Source organism: Rattus norvegicus, chromosome 1, assembly GCF_021556685.1.
Source record: "Rattus norvegicus strain SHRSP/BbbUtx chromosome 1, alternate assembly SHRSP_T2T, whole genome shotgun sequence".
Classification (NCBI taxonomy): Eukaryota; Metazoa; Chordata; class Mammalia; order Rodentia; family Muridae; genus Rattus; species Rattus norvegicus.
Genome location: NC_141534.1, coordinates 166,264,663 through 166,289,021, shown reverse-complemented (window position 1 = coordinate 166,289,021; position 24,359 = coordinate 166,264,663). Strand labels below are relative to the sequence as shown.

At 52.2% G+C, this 24,359-nt stretch overlaps 1 protein-coding gene across 6 annotated transcripts in view; it reads right to left on the bottom strand.

Annotated features, from left to right (window-relative positions):
• The window catches only part of Gdpd5 (glycerophosphodiester phosphodiesterase domain containing 5), an 81,854-nt gene extending 57,724 nt beyond the window's left edge, over positions 1-24,130 (bottom strand). For 4 of the 6 annotated variants that reach the window (XM_087582256.1, XM_087582279.1, XM_087582270.1 and 1 more), the window contains exon 1: positions 23,363-24,130. The gene's annotated coding sequence lies outside the window, so the exon portion shown is untranslated. 6 annotated transcript variants of the gene reach the window in all.
• Positions 24,131-24,359: the final 229 nt, after the last annotated feature.

Below are 24,359 nucleotides of genomic sequence, written 5' to 3'. Positions count from 1 at the left end.
CTGCTGACTGTGATCCTGGAACTCCCTTCCTGCACCCTGCTTAGGATCTGTCACTCACAGGGCCGAGTCCTGGACAGTGAGTATCCCATAGACCTTATCTCCTAGTCTGGTCTCAGAAGTCAATACCCGCCCCCCTTCCCAGAACTCTTTACTGGACCATGTCAACCTCCTGATGGCAGGGACCTGGCTTTGGAAGTCCAAATTACTCAGAACTGATGGAATCCCTATACCCCAGGGCACCACTGTCCCCCAAGGCAACTCTTTACCAATACTGTCCTTGGTCCTAGAGGGTTACCACGGTGTCTGTCATTGTCTCCCAATTGCCTGTTGGACTGAGCCAGAGTCCCTGCGTGGGACTGGTTGAGATCACCTCTCCTCCTCCCCTCCCCTTAACAGTTTCTGTCTCACTAAAATTCCTGAAAACCATTCTCACGTGGCTCCTACATCTGCATGTGACCTCAGACACCTAGGGGTCCGTGCCATTGCAGAGTTGAGAGAACTGAGGCATAGAGGTCACCATCAGCCAGGCAATAGAATATGAACTCTATCTGAGGTCTCTTCTAATGACGGCCCAGGCCTTGGCCCCTCCGCTTCTCTCTTCCCGTGGCTTGCATCATCTGGATGAGTCGATGTCCTCACATGCTGCTGCTGTCCCTCCTGTTCCTCTAAACTCACTTCCCTACAATTCTCTCATCGCTAGAAAGAAAAGGAAAGACCCTATGGAAGGTCCAAGGAGAATGATTCAGTCCTCAGACTCCTAGCTGGCTCTGACCCTGTTTTTTTGGTCAATCCTTGTGAATCAGGGCGGGCCTGACATTCTGGGAATGCAGGGAGACTTCAAACCAACTCCATGAAAACAAGTTGTAAAAACACTGGCCACGGCTCAAAGCTCTAGGTCGGATGATAGGTTTGGCTCCTGGGCCAGGGTTGAACAAGTTCATCAGGAGGGAACACACAGGAGGAGAGACATAGGCTAGACTTAAAGGAAGAACTTCCTAGTAATTGAGACCTAGGACCAGGGGTGGGTCTGGGTGTGGTCTCCTTGCAAACAGGCAAATCAGCATTTTGACCCTTCCAGGACCTAGTCTGAAACATCCAAAAATCAGTCTCAAGCACTGAAGAGGCCAGCCACACATATTCCCAGACTCCTCTCCTTCCTGTGCCAGGTTCAGGAAAATCCTGGGCTTCTCCCAGCTTGCTGGATGCTGCTTTATAAACCTGAAGGCAGATGAGGGTCTGGAGGTGGGCAGTGCTTTGGACAGAATAAAAGCTACCACCATGATCCTTCCTGGGCTTCTATACACCACACTGTCCCTACAGAAAGGGACTCCTCCAGTCACCCTCCAAGCCTGCCACTGAAGACCACAACTGGTCCTTAGGGTACCTGGACTCCCCACCCCTAACCCACAGACAGGTTCCTTCTCGCTGGGTCTGGATCTGCTCCTGTCCCCACGCCACTTCCTAGCTGTGTTCTCTAGAGTCATGGCTCAACTCCTCTTTGTAGGAAGCTCTGATTGCCCCCCACAGACTTCACTATGTCTTTAGCTGTTTGCAGACAGCTTCTTCATGCCCCGCCGAGTCTAGAAACACCCAAACGAAGCAGCAGCGTGTCAGAGACTCAGACTGGCTCCTGGAGGCAGCCATCTATCTGTGTCTGCTCTGACCCTCAGCCCCCAAGGACAGATGCCTCCCTCTGTCTCTGCAGGAGCCCTTTATGAGTCACACCACTTCATTGCTACTTCCCAGAGCTTCCCCACAGAAGGTGCCCTTTACACATACATCCACAGCCACACACAAATACAGACAGACAGACAAAAATGCACAAGGCATGCATGCAGGTGAATGTTCCCACTGAGGAGACAAACTGGCACCAGCACATAGGTTTATGGAGCACAGAGATGGGCCTATAGGACATGAACATCCTGGAGACCGAAGAGACCTGGATCATGGTTGTTCTGAAGCCACCAGTTAGGGGGAACAGTGGAGCTGACCGGCTAGCTCATCAGCCACCCCTGAAGGGCCACCTGGTCTGTCTGGACCCTGAAGGGTGAAGGAGAATCGATGAAGAGGAGAGGGCAAGGGGCACAGGCCAAGTTGGAACAAGGGAGGCTACATGGTGACTTCTGGCCCCATGGACCCTTCCACCAAAGCAGGTCTCATCCCCTACAGTGGAGCAAACTGAACAAGAAGGTAATGAACAGGGTCTGATCTATTGGAAGGGGAGAGGAGAGAGCCAGGGTACACACATCACACTCAAAACTCACAGGAACAAACATGGCATGGGCCCCATCTGCCTGTCCCCTGCTACCCTGGCCCCTCCCAAATCCTCCTGAATTCACTTCACAAGGAGCCTCCCCACTATGGTACTGCAGGACTTCACAGCTTCTCCTGGTACCTACAGATCAAGACCAAACACCGTGTGAAAGGTTTGTCTCAGCCTGGCCTCAATTCACCTTGCTAAGTCCCGCCCTCTGTACCTGAGGGAGCCACCCACCTGGAGCTGTGTCCTTCTCTAGGGACTCCATTTAGCTCTGAATTTCCTTCCTGTGGAACATGTGTCTATGGTCTCCACTTGATGAACTCCTATAGATCCCTCAGTACCCACACGGGAAGTGCCACTGTTTGTGGGATTGGCTTCAGTAGTGGCAGCCGGGTTCCATGGTCCACAGGGCACGAGTAAATTGCATATGGTCAAAATCACGCCCGGCTATATATAGCTCCGGCTTATACGTGATGCCTAGGCATTGTTCTAGACATTTCCTGTTTTGACTCATGTAGCCCTTATGACAGGGGCAGATTGGATTTCCAGAGACATCTGCAGCAGCACAGCCCATCCCCCACAACTCTCTAAGCGTCACTCTGATATTTTCCCTCGGAGAACTAAGAACTGTGTACCCATGCTCAAGGGTGGTAGAGCCTGGAAGTGGTGGCTGAGGGGACACTTGGACCCTCTCAAGGCAATGTCTCCTAAGGGAACACAGCTGTCTTTCCCCTCACTCCTGAGCATGCTCCTGCCGTAAGCCTTTGTAGGTGCTTTGTCTACAGCCCACTATGGGGGTGCTCGACCAGGTATTTTAGCTTGTTTGTTTAGAGACAGAGTCTAAGTGTATGGCCCTGGCTGGCCCAGGGCTCATTAGGTAGACCAGGCTGGCCTCAAACTCACAATGATCCACCTGCCTTTGTCTCCTGAGTGCTGGATCAATCACCATGCCCAGCTCTCAACTAGGCTTTTGGACAAAGGAGGCCCTGAAACTATATGAAGGCAAAGAGAAGCCCCCGTCCCAGTGGCCCAGCTCCTTGTTCTTCAAGTCACATGCACCAAGCCAGGAGCTGCTTGCCTGAGCCCATCTTAAACCTCCGATTTGTAAAATGAAAGGCAGTTATTTGTTTTGTTTGTGGGAAATCACTATGTAGTCAAGGATGACTTTGAACCTCTGGTCTTCTTGCTTCCACCTCCTGGGTGCTAGAAACATACATCTGTACCACCATGGCTGGTTTTAGGAAGTGGAAGGATCAAATGCACGGTGCTAGGTAGACTAGGCAAATACTCTCAAATTAAGCTATATTCCCCTAAAATGGCTTTTGTGTTAAGTCACGAAGTTTGGGGGTGATCTATGTGTAAAGTAGAAAGTCTCTCTACTTTAAAGAAGAAAGACATAGGGCACAGAGAGTTTAAGCAACTTGCCAGAGGTCACACAGGCAGTAAGCAGCAGAGGCAGGATTTGAACCCAAGCAGCTTCAGCCCAGAGTCCACACTCTTCCTGCCACGACTATATTAAGTGCCTCCAGGTTTGACTGGTCTTCCACCCCCACCGTAGGTCTCAGGGGAGTGGTTACTGAGTGAAGAAATATGGAAGGGGAAGATGGACAAACGAATGACAGAGTAAGAGGGAGCAGAAGCAGTGTGAGCTCCCAGGTTCAAGATGGGGACTTAGACCAGCCTGTGTGGTACAAGGGAGTCCACCCAAGCCTTGTTGCTGGGCCAACTTCATTATCCACAACCCTGAGCGGCCATGGGGTCAGAGGTGCCTCCTCATGAGCTCACCCTGCTTCTTCCCGGTGGGATTACGCACAGGCCACAGGTTGCTGATACTCTAAGGCAGAAGTTCTCAACCTGTGGGTCACAACCCCTGCGGGTAGGGGGTGTCTGAACTATCCTTTTACAGGTTTTCCAAGATACAGACATTTATCTTAAGATTCATAACGGTAGCAAAATTACAGTTATGAAGTAGCAATGGAATAATTCTATGGCTGGGGTCACCACAACACGAGGAACTGTATTAAAGGGTCACAGCATTAGGAAGGGTGAGAACCACTCACTGCTCTAAGGCCTGTGGACTTCAGGCATTGCTAGAGACCTGGATTAGATCTCAGCATAGCCATTGTTCAGCTGTGTGACTTGGACAAGCCCCCGACTTTTTCTGAGCTCAACTGACAGACACACAACCACCATTCTGGTTTCATGGGGGTACAGGTGACATATGGATATGTCTGTAACCCACAGACAGAAGGACATGGGCTCAACAGGAAATTAGATACTAGGAATGACTTCTGCCCACCACTCAGTGTGAGCTTGCTGTGTGTCGGGCCTTTCTACATGCAGGTTTCTGCTCTACCACTGAGCAGAGCAGTCAAAGAGGAAGGACTCAGACTCATAGCAAAGGTGACACTAAACATGAGGTCCAATTCAGGCCTGTTCAGAAGTCCCAGTCCTGTCCTAACAGTCACGATCTAGAGGCAGCCCAATTATCCATGAATGGGTGAGTGGACAAACTGCAGTATGTCCACACAATGAAATATTACTTTGCCTTTAAAAAGGAAAGCCTGACACTTGCTATATAACACGGACAAGCCAAGAAGGCATTACCCGAAGTGAAATAAGCTACTCACAAAGTGAGGTACAGGAGGATTCCATTTAATAAAGCATCTAAAGGAGCCAAGTTCATAGAAACATAAGTAGAGAATGGTGCAAGTGAGTCTGCCCAAGCCCTTGTTGCTGGGCCAATTGCTAGGGACTAGGGTAAGGGGAGGGGAAGGGGAAGGGTGAGGGTTGGGGAGGGGTGGGAGAAGGGGAGTAGCAGGGAGGGTTGTCTAATGGGTATAAAGTATCAGTTTTACCTGATGAAAAGATGAATTCTGGAGATGAAGCTCAGGGGCAAAACACTTTCCTCCGTGTATTAATACAAGGCCCTGGGTTCTAAAACAACCACTCTAGGGTCTCGCTCTATAACAATGCAAATGTAGTTGCTACCATGCAGCTGTGAGTCGAAATAGCACAGATGGTGTGGTACGTAATGTGTTTCTTTTGTTTTCTTAAGACAGAGTCTCTAGAGCTGGAGAGGTAGCTCAGTGGTTAAGAGCACTGACTGCCCTCCCAGAGGTCCTGAGTTCAAATCCCAGCAACCACATGGTGGCTCACAACCATCTGTAATATACATTAAATAAATATTTTAAATAATAAAAAAAAAAAAGACAGGGTCTCTGACCCAGACTGGTCTCAACTCTCTATGGAGACAAGGATGACCTTGAACTTCTGATCCTCCTGCCTCCACATCTCTAGAGCCGAAATTACAGGCCTATGTCTACCATGCCTGGTTTGTTAATGTTGTGGCAAGAATTAAACCCATGGCATCATCCAGTCATGGCAAACATTCTATTAAATGAGCTACATCCCCTGCTCTCTGTGTTATGAGTTTTAAATATAAAATTAAATTTAATAAAATGCTCCCAGTTTGAGGGGAGACAGGAGCCAAGGAAGGGTACTGGGGAGGAACATTCAGGAAGGCCTCAAATTCGGCACAGGAATACTTCCGTGGTCAGGATTTGGATAAACACGTATGGGCCTGGGCCCTCTGGGTTAAGGCTGGATGGACCTCTAGCTGACTCCAAGCCCTGAGGTCCCCAAGGTAATGCTCTTGAGGATAGCAGATCTCGGTCTTCAATAAAGAAGGGATTCCTTGACTACCTACTATGTGCTCCTAGGCCTACTTACCATATGTCCTGGGCCCTCCTGTCCTAGGGCCTCTATCTTCCTGAGTGACTCAGGGTATCCTTACAGTTCTCAAACTGGAAATCAGTGGGTTGGAGTGGTCACTAGAGGCTTGCAGAAAGGAGAGTCTAGGACAGGGCTTGGAGGGGACAGCAGTGACCTGGTGCTTTGGTCTCATGGCCCTCCGCAAGCAGCCTCTGTCCACTTTGTGGAAGGGACACTGAGACTCAAGAGGGTTTGATTTAATTCAGACTAAATAGCCCAATGCCTGGCCCTGAGTTGTATATGACAGGGCCTCAATTCCCAGCCTCAGGCCAGGAGTTCCACACAGGATGCCAAAAGTAGAAAAGACTCAGATACATAGCAAACCATGATTCCCTATAGTCCTAAGGATAAAATCTTCCCATCCGGGAAGCTCTATCAAAGAGATCTGACTCTGGTCCCTTCCCTCAGCTCTCAGCAACACCCTCCCACAAAAGCACAGGGTCGGTAAGACCTTGGTTCCCAGCCCTAACTCTGTCAGGTCACGTCAGGGCACTACACCAAGGATCCTCTGTATAGTCATTGGGTAGGTTAGATGAAGCCAGGGTACCACATCCTAAGGCCAGGAGTGACATACAGTAGGCGCTCAATAATAGCCACTACCCTCAATTCTCTCCTTTCAGACAAAAAGACATTTTTATTGATTGGTTCGTTCCACTCAAAGGCTGGTTTGTTTGTCTGAATCGTCCCAGAAGACATTCCCCCAGGACACTAGGAGACTGGAGGCCCAGGGGAGAGGGAGGTGGGAGGAGCAGCCATACTGCACAGAAAAAGGAAAAAATGTCATTCATCCCCTGAGACCAGACCGTGAAACTCTTGTCAGCTGCCCCTCCACCCAGGAGAACCCAGGGTGGCCCCAGGTCCTGCTTAATAAGCTCCCTGGTGCCGGGCGGGAGCTGATGTACTAGGCTGTGCTTAGATCACCTACAACTTCTATTCTTAGCCAAACAGAACCTGCCTAGCGCCTGTCCCGCACTGCCAATCCCAGCTGGCCACTCACAGCCACTGGGCATAAGCGGCAGCTCTGTGGCCTGAATTGAGCCAGGTCTCGGGAGGGTGTCAAGGTGGCCCAGGAACCCTTGGAGGGGCCTCCCTGGACTGGGTCCAGGTTTGGATTCTATGACTTCTAAGGCCAGTTCCACATTACAGCTTTGTGCGGCCAAGGCGCTAAGATCCCATGAGCTGGTAATCTCTAGATCTGAGGGTAAAAGATAGATGGTTCTAGAAGTATAAGGGTCTCAGAGGGCTCGGAAGACGGGCCCTCTTGCCATACATATCTGCTCTTCCCCAGCCATCCATGGAGGCAGAGGCTGTCATTGGTCTCATGATCCTGGGCCCCCTCAAGCAGCCCAGCACAGTTGGTAGACTCCCCTCTCTCCAACCACCCCAACCTGCCAATGAACCCCCCCCCCATGACCATCCAGCACTAGACACTGCTGGGCAGGGTGACAATCAGTGTCTGTCCTCTGCCTGTAGGGCCAGCACACCCCGTCATAAGCAGCAGTGAATGGCCTGTCACAGTCCCAAAGTGGAGGGGTGGGTGGCTCGGTGCTTTAATGACACAGCCTCACTTTTGGTGACAGCTTCCTGGGACCACTTCTTCAAACACCCTGCTTACGATGGGAAAACTGGGGCAGAGACAGGAAGATGAATGGGGTGCTCAAGGTCACACAGGGGGCTGGAGGCTGAGCACAGCAGAATCCTCCCTGGGTGTCCTATGCATTGCCAATGGGCACACCTTTGCGCTAGTGCCTACCATCAAGCCTTCTCTGGGCCCTTCCTTTCCATCTGCCCCAAACTGGGGCCCCTTGGGCATGGCTGTCTTCTGTCCTCTAAGTCCCCAACATAGTAACTCTACCATAAAGTCATCTGTGGGACAAACTGAGAAGCAGGGGATGGGACAATGAGTGGGTCATAGCCTCATGCCCAAGGCTGGCTCCTGAGTGCACGTGTGGTCTGCTGAGGACTGACCCTGACACGTGTAGGGGACACTTGTCAAGCACACCAGCAGCTAATTAACCAGCTGCTCCATCAACGGACGCAAATGAGGCTTACACAGCCCATCCTCACAGCCTGGCTGTCACCAGGACCAGGATGCCAGTCATAGTTGCAGGAGCCCCTGGGCTGTACCCTGGGGCTGTGCCCCCAGGGCCTCACAACCCAGTAGCTTCTGTTTTCCCTTCAGTACAGCATATGGAGAATGTAGCATGTGGTTCCCTGTGACACAGGAACTAGGAAGAAAGGGACTCCTTAGATCACCTGGTTAGCCTGCAGGGCTGCCTGGTGCCCCGAAAGTGACAGATGCTGGGGTGATTTGAAGTGACAGGTGCTAGCATTCCTTTACTGTCGCTCCACCCCAGGCCCTGTGGAAATGACCTCGTTCTTGCTGAGGGAGACCACAGATCAAGTATCTAAAGCCTCTCTGTTTCTTTGCTGACGCCTGGAATTGGCCCTTCCCTCCTCATAGGTGGCTTACCATGCCCCCTGCTTGCTTTGACCTCAGCTTGGCCTGAGATCAAGCCACTTCAGCAACCCTTTTCAATCAAGGTCAGAAAGGCAAGCTGCAAACTCAAGGGTCAGCAGGCACAAGTGTAGAACCCAGGACAGAACCCACTGTCTGGCTTTTCTAAGCCAGAAAGACAGGAGGCAGATTAGAGACGTGACTCAGTGATAGAGTGCTGACATAGTATGCCCAAAGCCTTGAATGCAGAAGGCCCTAGATTCCATGACAGGACTGGGGAGGGTGTGTGTCTTTTCTCTGTAACCAGCTTAGGTTACATTGCTATGCTATTCCATCCTTTCAACTGCTGCCACCCCTAGGCCTCTCCTACCCACCAACCCAAGCGTAGGGAACATCTGGACTGTCTCTGGGGACTAGCCTTGCCAGCTGTCTGCTCTCCACTCTGCTCTGATGGGGCTAGGACACCATCTGGGAGCTGTAGGCACAAAGGCATTAGGAGGGACCCTCAGAATTCAAGAGAATGCTGGGTAGACCCGGCTCTATCCCTTGAGACTGCACCCTGTCAGGGTGCTCTGACCAAGCACACTGTGTTGCCAGGTTGCTGGTGCCTGGAGTGGGTACCCTGAGCTTTAATAAAATAAAGCAGTAGTAACCCTGGAGACCCTCCGTTGCCCTACTGACATCTTAGAAACCAGTAGGAAAAGGGGGGTGATGTTAGAATGGCTGTCCCCTTCTGTCCTTCAGGTCCTATGCTACCAGCCCCAATCCTTCACCACTGCCGGCTGCCCGGGGCCAGACCATGCCCTATATGCAGGCAGGTCCTGTGGGCCCAGCCTAAGCAGTGTGAACAAGTTGAGGAGAGTTCCCGATGCGTGCCTCCCTCCTGTTGCAGAGGCCAAGCCCTCATCCTCCAACGAGGTAGCTGAGAAGAGTGGTGTCTGGTCCCTGAATCCAAGAGACAAGAGGGACAGCAAGGCATCTGTCTGTCTCTGTTCTGTGCACACTAACACACAGTACTGGCCTGTGTGAGCAACTTGTACATAATTCACAGAGACCTATTACTGTGGCCTGAATGAAACCCACACAGCAGCGGAAGTCTGGTAGGAGCCAGTGATCCACTACCAGTGCAGAGATGATGACAAGTGAGCCAGGAGCCTGGGGGGGGAGGGGAGGGGGGGAAAATGCCAAGTAAGTAAAACACACTATGATGATCACAGCTGGTTAGGGGTCGGGGTCTGTCTGTCTGTCTATCTATCTATCTATCTATCTATCTATCTATCTATCTATCTATCTATCTATCTATCTATCTATCCTTCTTTTTTTAGACAGGGACTCATCTATCCCAGCCTTAACTTGAAGCTAATACATAATTCTAACTTATGATCTTTCTATCTCTTGAATGCTTGGATTAATTGCAGGTGTGTGCCACTGTGCCTGACCCACTGTTGGGGATTGAGCCCGGGGCTTTCCAGGCAAGCACTCTACCAACTGAGCTACACCCCAGCCCCTGAGTCAGGTTATAATACGTCTCCATGTTATCTCCCTGGATCAGCACAAATGGCTGGTGTGGGAGTCATTATTACTGTCCTCATTAAGCAGAGGAAGAAACTGAAGACGAGAGAGACTGGGGAGTCTTCCATAGTTCCTACCCCAGACCAATTGGCATGCACCAAGCCTCCTTCCAGCCTGGCTCAACTCACCTCTCCAGCACCTCCCTACTTTGTCATGAGACCTGGGACCTTAGGGGAGCCATTAGAGAAGTGACCAGGGCTACCAACTGTGGAAGCAAGGCAAAAGCAGGGGTACAGTTCACGGGTAAAGGTGAGGCCTCATCCCTCCCAGCTGGGGCAACCTGGAGGACCTCAAGACTGGAGGGAACTTGAGGATGCTCAGAACTCCTGAGAGCCTTCAGCCATCAGAAGGATTTGCCAGTGGCCTTGCCTAACCACAGTAAGAGAACCTGAGGCCCTCAGAGGAGAAGGACCTGCTTAAAGATCCAGTAGTCCACACATGCCAACTGGGCACTGGCCAAGTGCTGGGTACATCAGGATGAATTTACTTGGCCCTGATCAGCTAGGCATCCACTCAGCTGGTCCTTAGACATCCTGGTCTACCCAGCAGCCTCTCTTGTCATTTCCCTCTGCTCCCATTGTCCAGGGTCCCTTCGAGCATCCCTGTGTACTCCAACCTCCACACCTATGCTCCAGATGTTGCTTTGCTGAGAACACTGGACCCCACCCCACCCCACTCTCCCCTCTCCCCTCTGTGGCACCTCACTATATATATATCCTCCATAACAAGTCCAGGCCAATGGGCCTCAGGGGGCAGCATCCTGTGCTCTCTGCCCTCCCCCTCTTCTGAGCTTCCCTAACTCCACTTGACTCCTCAGACCTCCTGCAGCAGCTGTGAACTCTGCCCAGGGTAATTGGTCCTCAGTAGCTCCTAGGAGATCTGACACTAAGCAGGGCCTAGGTACAGTTCCACGGCACAGAATAAATGTGTCACCCGCCCACCCACCACCACGACCTGGAACAATTAAAAACTCGCTTCTTCCTTTTAAGGCTTGGATTTGTCTTTCTTTAAAAAACCCTTAGTGAGCTGGGAAATGAAATGGAAGATTCTTAGTCAGACGTGTCTTGGCATTTCCCGGGGCTGGCTGTGTGCCTGGCCCACAGTCGGTGCCTGAGACAGGTCCTTTTGGTGGATGAAGAATCCAAACATCTCTACCTTCCACGCATCCTGCAGCCTGAAGCTCTACCATTGTAGCCAAGTCTTGCCTCACACCAGTGTCCCCGAGATAGTCTCCGGAACACAAGCAGTCCTACGCCAAGAAATGAGCCTCTCCCTGTGGCTTCTTGTGACAACCAGGTAGGCCGATGACAACTTGCCAAGCATTTTGAAGCAGGTTCCAGGCATGGCATGACAATGCACACCTGAAATCACAATGCTTAGGAGGTAGACACAGGTTGACTGGAATTCAAGGCTAGCTCTGATTATACTGGACTTTGTCTCAAAAACAAAGCATACCACAGAAGCTCACAAGTTTGGGAAGAGCTAACGGTACACTGCAACACAGGAAAAGCCCCAGGAAGGGTCTTAGTTACATGGTATATGTGGCACTATGCTCTCCAGAGCCCTGTGGGGATGAATACAAGTCCCTGGCAGGACAGTGTGTGTGTGTGTGTGTGTGTGTGTGTGTGTGTGTGTGTGTGTGTGTGTGTCTGTGTCTGTGTCTGTGTCTGTGTCTGTGTCTGTGTCTGTTTGTGTATGTCTGTGCATGTGTGTGTCTGTGCATGTGTGCCTGTGTGTGTATGTGTCTGTGTATGTGTGTCTGCGTGTCTCTGTGTGTTTGTCTGTGTGTGGTCTCTGTATATGTGTGTCTGTGTGTCTCTCTGTGTGCATCTGTGTGTCTGTGTGTGGTCTGTGTCTGTGTGTAGATGTGTCTGTATATGGTCTATGTGTGTCTGTGTATGGTTATGAATGTGTCTTTGTGTGTGTGTGTGTGTGTGTGTGTGTATCTGTGTGTGGTCTCTGTGTATGTATGTGTCTCTATGTGTGTCTCTATGAGTGTGTCTGTGTGTGGTCTGTGTCTGTGTGTAGATGTGTCTGTATATGGTCTATGTGTGTCTGTGTATGGTTATGAGTGTGTCTTTGTGTGTGTGTGTGTGTGTGTGTGTGTGTGTATCTGTGTGTGGTCTCTGTGTATGTATGTGTCTCTATGTGTGTCTCTATGAGTGTGTCTGTGTGTGGTCTGTGTCTGTGTGTGTCTGTATATGTCTATGAGTTTGTCTATGTGTGTGTGTGTATCTGTGTGTGGTCTCTGTGTCTTTTTCTGTGTATCTCTGTGTATGTGTCTGTGTGTGGTCTGTGTATGTCTGTGTTTGTATGTGTGCCTATGTGTCTGTGTGTGTTTATGTGTGTGTATGTGTGTGTATGTGTGTGTCCAACCTCAGCCTCTACCACCAATCCTTGGTGACAAAGAAAAAAAAAGGTGACACTATATAGCCTGCAAATAGAGGACAGAGGAAGGAGATGGCCAAGGATGGGCAGAGATATGAGCTAGCTGTGGGACAGAGATTTTGCCCACTGGGCTAGGCATCCATTGTTAGCAAAGTGTGGCTGAGATTCCTCCCTAGAGTGTTGTGGAGATTCAGGGTGGTAAGACAAGTAGAGGCAGAAGTCAAGTTCCAGTATTCGCTCTGTGCATCATGATTTCCCTGTCTTCTGCCAGAAGGGTGTGGCCATGCCCTGACCAAGCATAGCCACTACAGAAGTCCTCCACCAGGATAGATGGAGTCTTAGCAAGGCCGGGGCCTCCAGAGGCTGACTGGATAGGAATGAAGGAAGGCAGGCCAATAACAGCCACTTAGTAAAGACACTCAGGCAAGCACAAGGGGGAAGACGGGTACTGGGATGCAAAGGGCAAGTTTGTGGACAGCGGGATGAAGGGATGGGGAGACTAGAGCCAGAACACAGAGTTGAGCAGATACAGTCATAGGAGCAGGCACTTGGCAAAGCTGGCAAGTTCCATAAGGCCCATCCCTGCAAGATGACCAACCATTCCTGCCTTGAGCAGGAAGTGAAGTAGCTCCCTATCCCAGGTTTCATACAAACTACACAAATGGTTTTACTGAGCAGAGGAAGCCTCTGAGCATGACTCGGGCCTTCCCTCTCTGGAAGATATCTTCCTGCACGTACATCACTTGGCACACTCACGCACGGGACAGTTTGAAAGTGCCTACTGTGTAGTGCACTGTAGAGAAGAGGCCACCGCAAGCCATAACATTGCACAGAGTAGGTTCTGAGTCAATGAGGCAGCAGGTTCACTTGAGGGCAGAAGCAAGGTTTTGTAGGAAAAATAAACAAGTCCCCACAGACTGGAAGCCTGGAGGACGAAACCACACCGCTGAGTGGCCTCAGGCAGTCGGTCACCTTTCTTTGACTCTCCACCCTTTCGTCTGGAAGGTAAAAACCACAAAAACTGCACCAGGCGCAGGCAGGACAAGCATCCTCTCACTTGGCTCACACAGCCAGCACGTGGTCTCTAGCTGGGCGTGTGAGTAAAGATCGCCCCTTCCCCAGATGACCAATCTGAGGAAGTGGAAGTCAAGGTGGAAGCCTGGGCAGGTCGGCTTCCAGAACCTACCCTTGTTGCCTCCCTAACAAATGTTCCTCACAGAGTGCAGCGAACTCGGAGACATCAAGCTTCTGATGCTTTGCAAGAAGGTTACCCTGGTGTGTGTCCAAGGCAACAGGAAGGAATCTTGAGTCCCCTGTGATAGCAAACTGCTTAAGTTCCCAAGGCTTGCAGAACTGGCCTGGTCTAGAATGCCTGCATTTCTTGGCTAGGTGCCTCCCAGGGAGAGTAAGCCATACTCCTGGGGTCCCTGCAGACCCTCCCCCACTGCCCACAGAGCAGGGTTCTGCCTAATGTCCAACTCCCTAGATGGGGCCACTTGGTCTACAACCACCTGCCTATCCTGTGCTCTGCCTCTGTCAATCACCTAGAGAGTCCTGTTTGGTCTGAATGGTGGGGAGACTCTCCAGGGTCCCTCCCCAACCTCCCGCACAGATTGTGGGATCTCTCGTCAATCCTTGTACTAGCTTCTCTGAACCTCTCTCAGGCTTCCCACTTGCAGGGATTGAAGGGACTGTAGATAGTGCAGTTCTCCTGAAGGGAGCGTGCACACGCACTCCGGAGCCTCTGTGAGAAGTTAGCCTGGTCAGGCCCAAGAGCACCATTGCCTGGTCTGAAGAGGGAAACATTACTCCACCCAGAATCCCATCAGGAACCCCCACCTGACCTTAAACACAAGGCCATCCCTGGAGTCTCAGCCTGAATAATGAAGTATTCAGATCCTAACCACCACACCACCCCCCACCTCCGACAGCCACCAGAGAACCCTCACCTACTCTATGCTCAGGTTGTCTGGGGCCCAACAATAAGAAGATGGCAATGAGGCTGAATTGCGTGTCTTCACTAGGAAGACCTAATGCAGAAACCCTTTAGGCCCTCTGTGGGCGAAAGAGGTTGCTAAGTAGCCTCAAGCTGCCCTTACAGTAAGACAGGCAGCCACAGGATGCAGGCTTCTAGCTTAGCCAAAGGCTCTCCTCTGCCCCAGAGACACACCTTTTGGAGTGTGAGTAGTTAAGACAATTCCCACACAAACCCTCCATCCTGGCTCTGCTATTGACTTCTGGGACCCCAAGCTCCAGGGCGGAGAATGTCAGGCTCTGTTCCCTGCCTGCCTGCTCAGTTCCCTGCCTTGATGTAGTTACTGTTGGGCACATTAGGAGGGAGGATGGGCTCACTGCCTCTGCAGTCTCCAGGCAAGATGACAGGGAGTCCGGCTGCAGAACAATGGACTTCAGTTAGATGCAAGAAAGAACTTCCTGGAGAGGCATTAAGGGTGACATAGAGAAGAAGCTGGGTGAGGGTGGCTGTAGAACTTCCTGTGAAATATAAGACGCTGTCTTAACCATTACGTCATTGACTTTGGACAGCCTGGATGGTAAAGGTTGCTCCACCGGACTCATGGGTATGAGGATAAGGCTCAGTCTAGCTTCCTGGTGAGCCCAGAGCCTTTCAGTTCTGCTCAAAGAGGCAGAGGTGGGACTGGATGTGAGGACAGACTCTGCAGTCCACATCCCTCCCTCCACAAGACACCTCCCCCCCACTGAGCACTGACACACCGCTCCTGTCACCAATGCTCAGGTGTGAACTATGAGTGAGTCAGTAGGAGGGACAGGATACAAGTGCTCCCTGTTGACTGGCTGCAAGGACTCTGTGCTCTAGGTCTGTCAGGCTACACTCTGTAGACACCATCACCATCTCATGGGACCTCCCAGAATTCCATGCTGGGTGCCCAGCCACATCTCCTGTACTATCTCCTAGCTCTTAGCTAGGCTCCTCCCAATCCAGATTCATCCCTTTACACCCATTCCCTGCTCAGAAGTAGCCCCACATACTTCCCACATCCTCCACCAATGATGACTCTTTACCATAGCCTATAGGGTCCATATTCCCTCACTGGCCTTCAGGAGACTGGGGGCTCCAGAGCCCAGGGTAGCAAGGCCTGAATAAGGGTCAGAGACTAACGGTGGCACTTATCAGCTTTAGGGAACATTGAACATAGTCACCGAAGGGCTGGCTTTGAGCTGGGCATGCAGAGGCCTCTGTGTACTTGCCAGCAGCATCTTCATAAACTTTAGTCACTGAGAGATAAAGCAAGGCCTCTCTGGAACCTACATTCATCCCAACTTGCTGGGAGAGGCAAAGATGGAGAGGCGGTGGCCCCAGAACCCTGTCTCTGAGAGGAATGCAATAGCCAGGTGCTTTGGCATGGGGGTCCCCAGCTTACTACGCTAGCTGAGCTTGACTCCCCAACACTCTTCTTCACACAGGAAAACCATGCTCAAAGACAAAATTACTCACCCATTGTCATCTCACAGTAAGTGAGAAAGCTGAGGCTAAAAGTGCAGGTTCTGGTGTCTCTAAACCCACTGGCTTCTCTGCACTACAAACATTAGATTGATTCTGCTGTCAATACAGGGGGTTGACTTCAGTGGGGTCACCTGCTGGTGAAGGCTCACACCCTCCCCTCACTGGAAAACAAAACACCCCTCTGACATTCTCCGGTTCTCCCAGGTGGGACCAGGGCCTGGTAGGCGGGGCAGTGGGGTGTCCGGCTTGGAAAACAAGCAGGCTCAGACAAGGCTCTATTGTTATAGGGAGCCTGACACTTTGGCCACTAAAACAAAACCAAGCGACTGGAGTGCTGACTATCGCTTACGGAAAAGGGGGGACAGTAGGGTGCTGGAGAGATGGCTCAGTGGTTAAGAACACTCCCTGCTCTTCCAGAGGACCCCAGCTCGATTCCTAGCCCCCCTCATAGCAGCTCATAGCCATCTACAACTCCAGTCCCAGGGGACCTGACATCCCCTTCTGACCTCTGAAGGGACTGGGCATGTGCAGACATACAAGCAGACAGAACACCCACAGGCATAAAATAAATACAATCTTTCAAAAAGAAAAACAATGGGAAGAACCCTAAGTCTAGGGACCCACCTTCCCAACCCAGCCCCCATGCCTAGAAACCAGGTACAAGCACCAGGGACTGAGTCCAGCCAGGCTCTGCTGCTGCTGCTGCTGTTGCTGTGACCTTTCACTGCACACTGGTGACATGACGTGTCAGACACACACATTCCATGCATGGCCTCATCTTAGACATAGATTATTTCTATCCCCATTCCTCAGATGAGGAAACTGAGGCTGGAAAAAGACACCAGGGGAGCAAAGTCTGTCAGACTGAGGGTCTTCCCACCTGAGACAGTGTGATCAGGAGCTGTTCCTCAAATGGGCAGCCCTGTGGGATGCTCCAGGCAGCATGTGAAGGCCACAGGCAGGTCTCAGATGCCTCATACTGAACCGTCCTGAAGCTCTGATTACTGAGTCCAGCCTTTGCCTCAAGAACAATGAGCCCAGGCTTTCCCAAGCTGCAGAGAGTTTCCTCAGAAGGTCAGGAGCTACTGCAGCCAAACCCATCCCTGGAACCTCTTTAGGGACCGAAGGGACTTAATACTCTAACCCCATGTTTAAGGGGCAGAGTACACTTAACCTTCACAGCCAATCTTAAGGCAGACAAGCACCAGGGTGTCCTAACCCTAGGGTGCCTCTGGGGGAATTTCTTTAGGATGCTTGGGGGCAGGGAGGACCTGACTCCCTTTAGGTAGGAAAGGGCTTTCTCTTTGAGCCTCTGGTGGGAGGTGAGATGTTTGGGGGAGAGACACCTTTTCTTCTTCTTTTGTTTTTGGTATTTTGTTGTGTTTTCATTCTTTTTTTTTTTTTTTTTTTTTTTGGTTCTTTTTTTCGGAGCTGGGGACCGAACCCAGGGCCTTGCGCTTCCTAGGTAAGCGCTCTACCACTGAGCTAAATCCCCAGTCCCGTGTTTTCATTCTTTTGAGACAGATTTCTCCACAGAGCACTCACTGGTTGTCCTGAAACTCAACTATGTAAGCTGGTCTTGAGTTCACAGGGATCTGCTTGACTCTGTCTCCTCTGAGTGCTGGGATTAGAGTCACGGGCCCCAGGCCTAGCAGGTTATTTTTTCAGTCTACTCATTCACAAGCTGGACAGCTACAGAGGGAAAGCCAGGGACCCTCGCTGTGACTGGTTCCTCTGTGTAAGCCAGAAGATAAAACAGCTCTGAGCAAATCTGCCCCTGGCTTGGGAAAAGCTAGGCCTCTTGGGTGAGTGGCCTACACTTCCTCCTCACATGCCTTTTAGCACTCCTGTTGTGGATGGAGGGAGGACAGCCTACAGAGGTCAAAGGTCCTGGCTACCCTTAGGAAGAAAGACAGAAGCCCAGCTCAGGAGTGCTGCCTCCAAGAAACATTCCCTGATCTCTGGGCAGCCCAGCCCTGGCCTACCTAGTGACATTCTGCACTGTCATTGCTTCTGTGTCCTCTCCCTACCAAGCTGTTCATTCATACTGCAGAGCAACTGCCCTCTGCCTGGGACCTATTCCAACACAGTCCTTGAGCACCTGGTCCCCCTCAGCCACCTGCTTGTGCTGGTGACACGACACCGGTTTACCATTCAGATTGCTCCTGTGTGCCTGGACTGTGTGCGTGCATGCATGGTGCCAGTGACTGGACCTAGGGCCTTGCACATGTTCTCCACCTCTGAGCCATCCCTTCAGGCTGTGCCGGGCCTGTTGAGCACCTTATATAGGGTCTATGTCATTCTCACAAGAGCCCTGGGAAGGAGGTGACGGACTTGTAATGAGTCCCATTTTACAGAAGAGGTGACTTTCCCCAGCCATATGGGTGGGATCAGCCCAGCCTCAGGAAGTCACTTTCAGCTTGGAACTTTTACACCCACATGTTTACCTGTGGTCCGTATGTTTCCTCCACAGCCCAGTCTCCAGTGGTGTCACCTGTTGTCGGTGGATGAAGAGTGTGGAAATGCTACCTCTCTGTTTAAAAAAAAAAAAAAATCTGTGCTTGTTCTGCAGCTCTTGGCTGGATCCCCAACGGCTTGTCCCAACTGGGTCACTGTTGCTGCAGTGTTTGAGAGGAGACACCTAGGTCCCTAGACATCTCAGTCCTCCTGCCTACCCCAATCCCAGTTCAAGGTTCCTCCCAGGCCAACTCTCTGCTCATGCTTACATATGGCTGCTCCCTGGGAGGGGCTGGGAGCAGCATCTCCCAGCTAAATTCACTCAAGAGCCTCCTCCAGGAAGTCCTCCCTGCCATGCCCTAGCTCTTGTCACTGGGCTCAGTTAGCTTTTTACAGAGCCATTCATTCATGAGGCCAAAGAGAGAAAGGCAAGAAGGTTCACTGAGAGAGCGCCGGCCTGTGTGCCAGACCTCAGCCGGTACCCACTCTCTGTATCTCACTGAGCCTCATAGATTGTTATTATCAGCTCATCTTATAGATAAGAAAACAGGCGCCAGAGTTGAAAGACTTGTGCCAGGGGCCACTTGCCTCCTCTGTCCTAGGATAACTTTTTTGTGCCAAACACAGTGACAGCTATTCAGGGGAGGGGTTCTGCAGGTTGGCCAGCAAGCAGACTGATTTATCCTCTCCCTAGGCTAGTCAGTGAACTGGGGGGTCATGGGACAGCAACAGAGGAGGGCAGGGCTCTAGCTGCTTGAGGGGAGTCCTAAGGGCTTCTGGGAAGAAGCATCTCCAGGATTAGAAGGATTCTACCAATCCTCCCCTAACCACAACAGCACAGCAAGCAAGCCATGGCCCACAAAACCCTGGCGCCCTACAGGCAGCAAAGCAAGGAGAAGCCAGCTGCCCTGCCAATGACCCCACAGTGGCCGGGCCAGCTGGCCTGTAGTCCTGCCAACCTGGCCTAGCCCCACCAGCTCTCAATCATAGCTAATGACCATGCTGCCTGCAGTCTGGGCCACCACCCTCCTTCAAGTGACCACAGTGCTCCTGGCCCAGATATCAGCCAGGCCAGAATCACAGCTGCTGTCCCACCACATCCTTCAGCCCTGTGCTGTGGCCTCTTCTTTATCCCAGGGTCATGAAGGACACTGCGGAAGACCTAAGACATGGGATGCTGGGACACTAAGAAGACATAGAGGGGCTGACTCACCACAAGCAACAGACCTGCCAGCCAGCACAGAGCCCAGGGCCAGGGTTCCTTCCTGGACTCTTTATTCAGTCCGGCACAGCCATACCCCGGCCTAGGGAAGAAGGCTTGAGGCTAGGTTTGTCACGTGCAAAGAATGCTTTCGAGGTACAGGGTGGAGTTGAGGACAATTAAAACATCTCCTAAAAGCTGGCTAAGTGTCCATTCAGTGGCACAGAGGAGCACAGATTTCCAGTTCAAATAGATGCAGGCCTGACTCTCCGTTCCCTCATGTTTAGCTGTAAGATTTGGGCAAGACAGAGCACCTCCATGCATTCCAGTTTCCCGGCAAAACCAGCCGTTTTGTAGTTACCATGCCGGACGGTGTCTAAAGTGCTTGCACGTGGTGCAGCCCTTCCTAAGCAGTAAGAGCATCAGCTCTTACTAACATCGCCATGGCAATAGAAGTAAACGGACGGGCACTTCCTAAACGGTAAAAGATTATGACTTTTATCAGTAGATGCTTACTGTGATGTGTTAAACATTCACAGACGGCACTCCAGGTGGGTGGGCAATCTAGGAACATTTGAGGGTGGGATTGGTGACCCAACCCAGGCAAAGCAGATAAAGTGAGAAGGGAGGGGGCAGGGATGTGACCCAGACTGTCCCACAAGCGAAAGGGTAGATAGGTGGCCACATGTGGTGTGTTAGGTAGACAGTGATGAACAAGGAGCCTGAAGTCCCATTAGTGACTGACTATGGCTGCCAAGGCCACACCCAAGGCCTGGCCTGCTCTCACCATCACAGAGGGGCCCTAAACAGAACCTCTGTTTCTCTTCCTCCTGTGCTCAGCCCTCTCTGAATCTGAATCTGAATCACTACCCCAGTACTACTGTCCCAGAATTCTCCTCACCCCTCCACCTACTGTACCATTTCATTCCCCAACAGACACTGATTCCCCTGTGTATTCACCTGAAGCAGTCCCTTACTGACTACCATGCCTGCCCGACATTTTGCTCGTGTGACCCTATTAGGGTCACCCATAATGAACTTGAGAAGTGAGCCTATGCTGATTTAACAGAATTTAACATAATGGTGGCCATGCACGGTCAGGTGTCTTGGCCCGCAGTCTCACTGTGAGCAGGTGGCACAAGCAGAATTCCCTGAAGATCTCCCTGGCCACCCCCACTCCTCCCCCACCCACCCCCAGCGCCCTTCTCCAACAATGGAGTGGAATCAGAGACCTGCAGCTTGATCCTAGCTGAGCTACTTTGCTACTTTGGCTGCCCGTAGGCACCCCTACCCACCTCCTCCAACAGTAGAGAGCTAGGAGGATAATCGGTCCTTCTCTCCTCATCCTGTTCTACACACACACACACACACACACACACACAGCACAACCCAGACTGAGGCACAAACAGGAGCCCCTGGCCTCTGGTGGGGCGGAAGCACAGCAGAGAGCAGCTATTTCCCTAGCCTGCCTCCCAGTGGGGGGAATGATAAATTATTCACTGTACCCTGTGCTTAGGGAGGCCAGACAATGGGCCAAAGGGAATGGACACCAGCTCCTGCCCCACAGGAAGCCACAGTGGGCGTGAGGGCTGTTAGAATCCAGGGCCCCTTCCCAGTGTGTCCAAGTAGATTACAGAAGGCTTTGTAACTATGGGAGGAAGCACAGGGAGCCTGACCTGCCCAGGAACCCGAGATGGACATGTGGTTGAAGTTTCTCAGCCTGTGACTGCCACCTGTGTGTTCTAACCTCAAACAAGTTTGAGGATTTCCCAGACTTCCTGGTCAAAACTCCAGTTTCCTTTCTTCATAGGGAAGGAAATGGACGGTGGCCAGGCACTGTGTATCTGTAGCTCAGTTAGTCTTAGTGGGAGAGCCATTACATTCTCATAAGAAAGCTCAGAGGGTAACATGGCTGCCTGTGGATCAGGAGGCAGAGTAGCTTCTTCATCACCGCACCGACCACTGGCTGCTTAGGCTCCAGTCTGCCCCTTAGCAGACTGTATAACTTCTCCAACACTTTACAGTTGACACTCAAATAGCTCCTGAAGCAAACTCAGCAGCAGGCCTGAGTCAAAGATTTCACCTCGAAGAGCCTCAGCTTCCCACACAAGTTAGCCTCAAATAGCAAGCTCATATTGGGCAAGCTCCACGCTGTAGCACTTAACAGTTTGCCTATGGGACCCTCCCTTTCTGAGTGCTCTGACCCCATCTCCTCAGAAGGAGGCTTCCCCCGTCTCCGACTCTGCCTCACCGAAGCTTCCCGGCTCTTTCCAGCACACGGTGAAATGAGATCACAGGTGTGAAATTAGTTCATCAAAAGGGAGCTCTGCGTAGATGCAAGGATTATTTTAAGGATTTGAATCCTCAGGCAGAGGTGGGGGAGGGGGAATCCCAAGCCCCTTAGACACCTTCTAGGCTGCCCCAACCCCTCCAACCCCAGGAACAGGCTTCTAGTCTTAAGACCCTGCTTCATCTCCCAGGGGTTTTCCAAGGTAATTTCCCCAGACTCCAGGGAGCCCAGCCCAACAAAGGTTAACTAGTCCCAGCCAAGGCCATAGTACCTAGACCAAGGCCATATGCCTCCCCATTCCCACCCAGAACAAGAGCCCACAGAGTCCATGCCAAATGCTCTTTCACAATACTCCTCTCCTACAAAGATCCAAAGGCAGCGGGAGGAACTTCTGCCTGGGAATCAAGACACCTGGACTGTGTCCCCAGACCTGGCAGCCCTAACCTTAAAGGGAGAGGTTCTCCCCTGGGCCATTCTGCACAGAGAAACTGAAGTCAGGCTTATCCGAGCTCCAACTCCAACCACACATGCTTGCTGCTACCTCATACATGTTCACCTCAACCTCATACTGGGGTGGGGAAACACCTTAGCCACAGCTCTCCGGAAAGGTGTGAGCTGGGAAGGGAAAAGGACCCCTTGATGGATGTTTGGAGATCTCTTTCAGGTCTGCTTCTCTCTCAACCACTCACTGACTTTAGGACCTGGGGTCACTGTGCTCCCCACAAGTCTTCAGTGTGTCCCCATTAATAATGTTGAGGGAAGGCGGTTGAGTTCTGAGGGACCATAGCTCCAGCTTCCACGTGGCTGTGGCTGGGGGACCAATATGGTGAGTCCCTTAACAGATAAAGAGTACTTCAGTAAACTTGGGGACACGAACTATGGGAAGCAGGTTGTTCCTCCAGCCTGGACCCCGGGAAGAGATCTTTTGGAACTGAGAAGCTCTGCCCTCAACGTAGGTTCACCTTTTCAGGGATGTGGCATGTCAATGAACCAAGACTGGCAGATATGAAGGATCTCTTCCGCTTCGGGACCAGTGCTTGGATTTCGATGCCCCAGAGGCCCCCACCCTGACAATCTCTCGCTTGCAGGTTATCCACTTCTTTTCTTCTCCCCCACCCCTCCCTGGCTCTTTCTGTCTTTATCTTCTCCTTTCTCCCCAGTCTAATCCTCAATAAGGCAGAGGACCTCAACCCTGCCACACCTCAGTTTCCCCAACTGACGGCGCCCATCAACAATACACAATAGCTTTTATCTCAGGGGTAGCTCTGCGCTTTGGATAAGGAACGATTTGTGCAAGGGCGGGGCTCGGACCTGCACACAATGGGCACTCAATAAGTGCGGGCTTCTCTCTACTATCTTTCGCGCGCCCTCTCCTTAACAGTTGACTCTCCGCCGGCGTCCCCTCCACGCCCTCTGCTGACCCGAGCCCTGCCTCTAGGCTCCGGGGACTGCTCCCAGCGCGCATCCGGGGCTCTCACCTGCAACCTCGGCTCTCTGGAGACTGTGGCAGGAGAAACCCCTGTGTTCGCCTTGGGGCAAGCACCTCCAAATCCTTTGCCTAGGACGAAGAAAGGTGGCAGCTTCGGTTCGCAGCACCAGTCCAGGGGTTCAGTTCGACTGTCCTGCCAGCTTGGGACCCCTCACTGTGCGCTGGACCCGGGCGGCGCCAGTACAGTTTCAAGCAGTTCGGTCCAAGGCAGCTCAAGATTTGGTTTTCCGGGAGCTGGAGGCCGGTGGGTGTCCCGGCTCCTTTACACTCAAGTCCGAGAGCCCGGGCCACCTTGCGCCGACCCGGGGGCGGAGGACACTCCGGCAGAGATGGGTCAGTATGATGGGGCCGAGAATGTCCCGTCTCGGAGCTCCGGATCAAGGCCGGGGCTCGAACGTCCCAGCAGGTTCGGACCACGGGGCTGAGAAAGTACAGGCGCGGAATGCGGGGCTCGGACAAGCAGGGCAGGGCAGGGCAGGGCAGGCGGGGCGCCAGCGGCCGGAGCAAGACGAAGAAGTCTGCCCAGGTCCCGACGCGGCTTACTCTGCAAATCTGGGCGGACCTGCCCGGCAGCGGACTCCGGAGCTCCGGGGGGCCGCTCCACTTCCTCCTATTACCGGCACCGCGCTCGCCGCTTGCTCAGCCCCGCGCCGCAGCCTCTACTACCGCCGCTGTCACCCTAGCCGCCCACCCCCACCCGAGCTACAAACCAAGCCAAGCCGAGCCGAGCCGAACCCTACCGAGGCAGTTCCCGAACGCCTGCGAGCCTGGCCCCGCCTCCAAGGGTGGGGCCAACAGAACCCCCGCCCCTGGCCGGGCCGCGAGCAAAGGCGGGGCCAGCGGGACACTGTTAGGCCGGTCCCTGCGCGGTTGGGCAGGAAGAGCCAATAGGAGAGTAGAAAAGGGGAGGAATTTTGCTGAGCGTGGTCTGGTGCGGCTAGAGAAGGACAATGAAAGCTGAGCGTAGCTGGGGAGCCTGCTGCTTG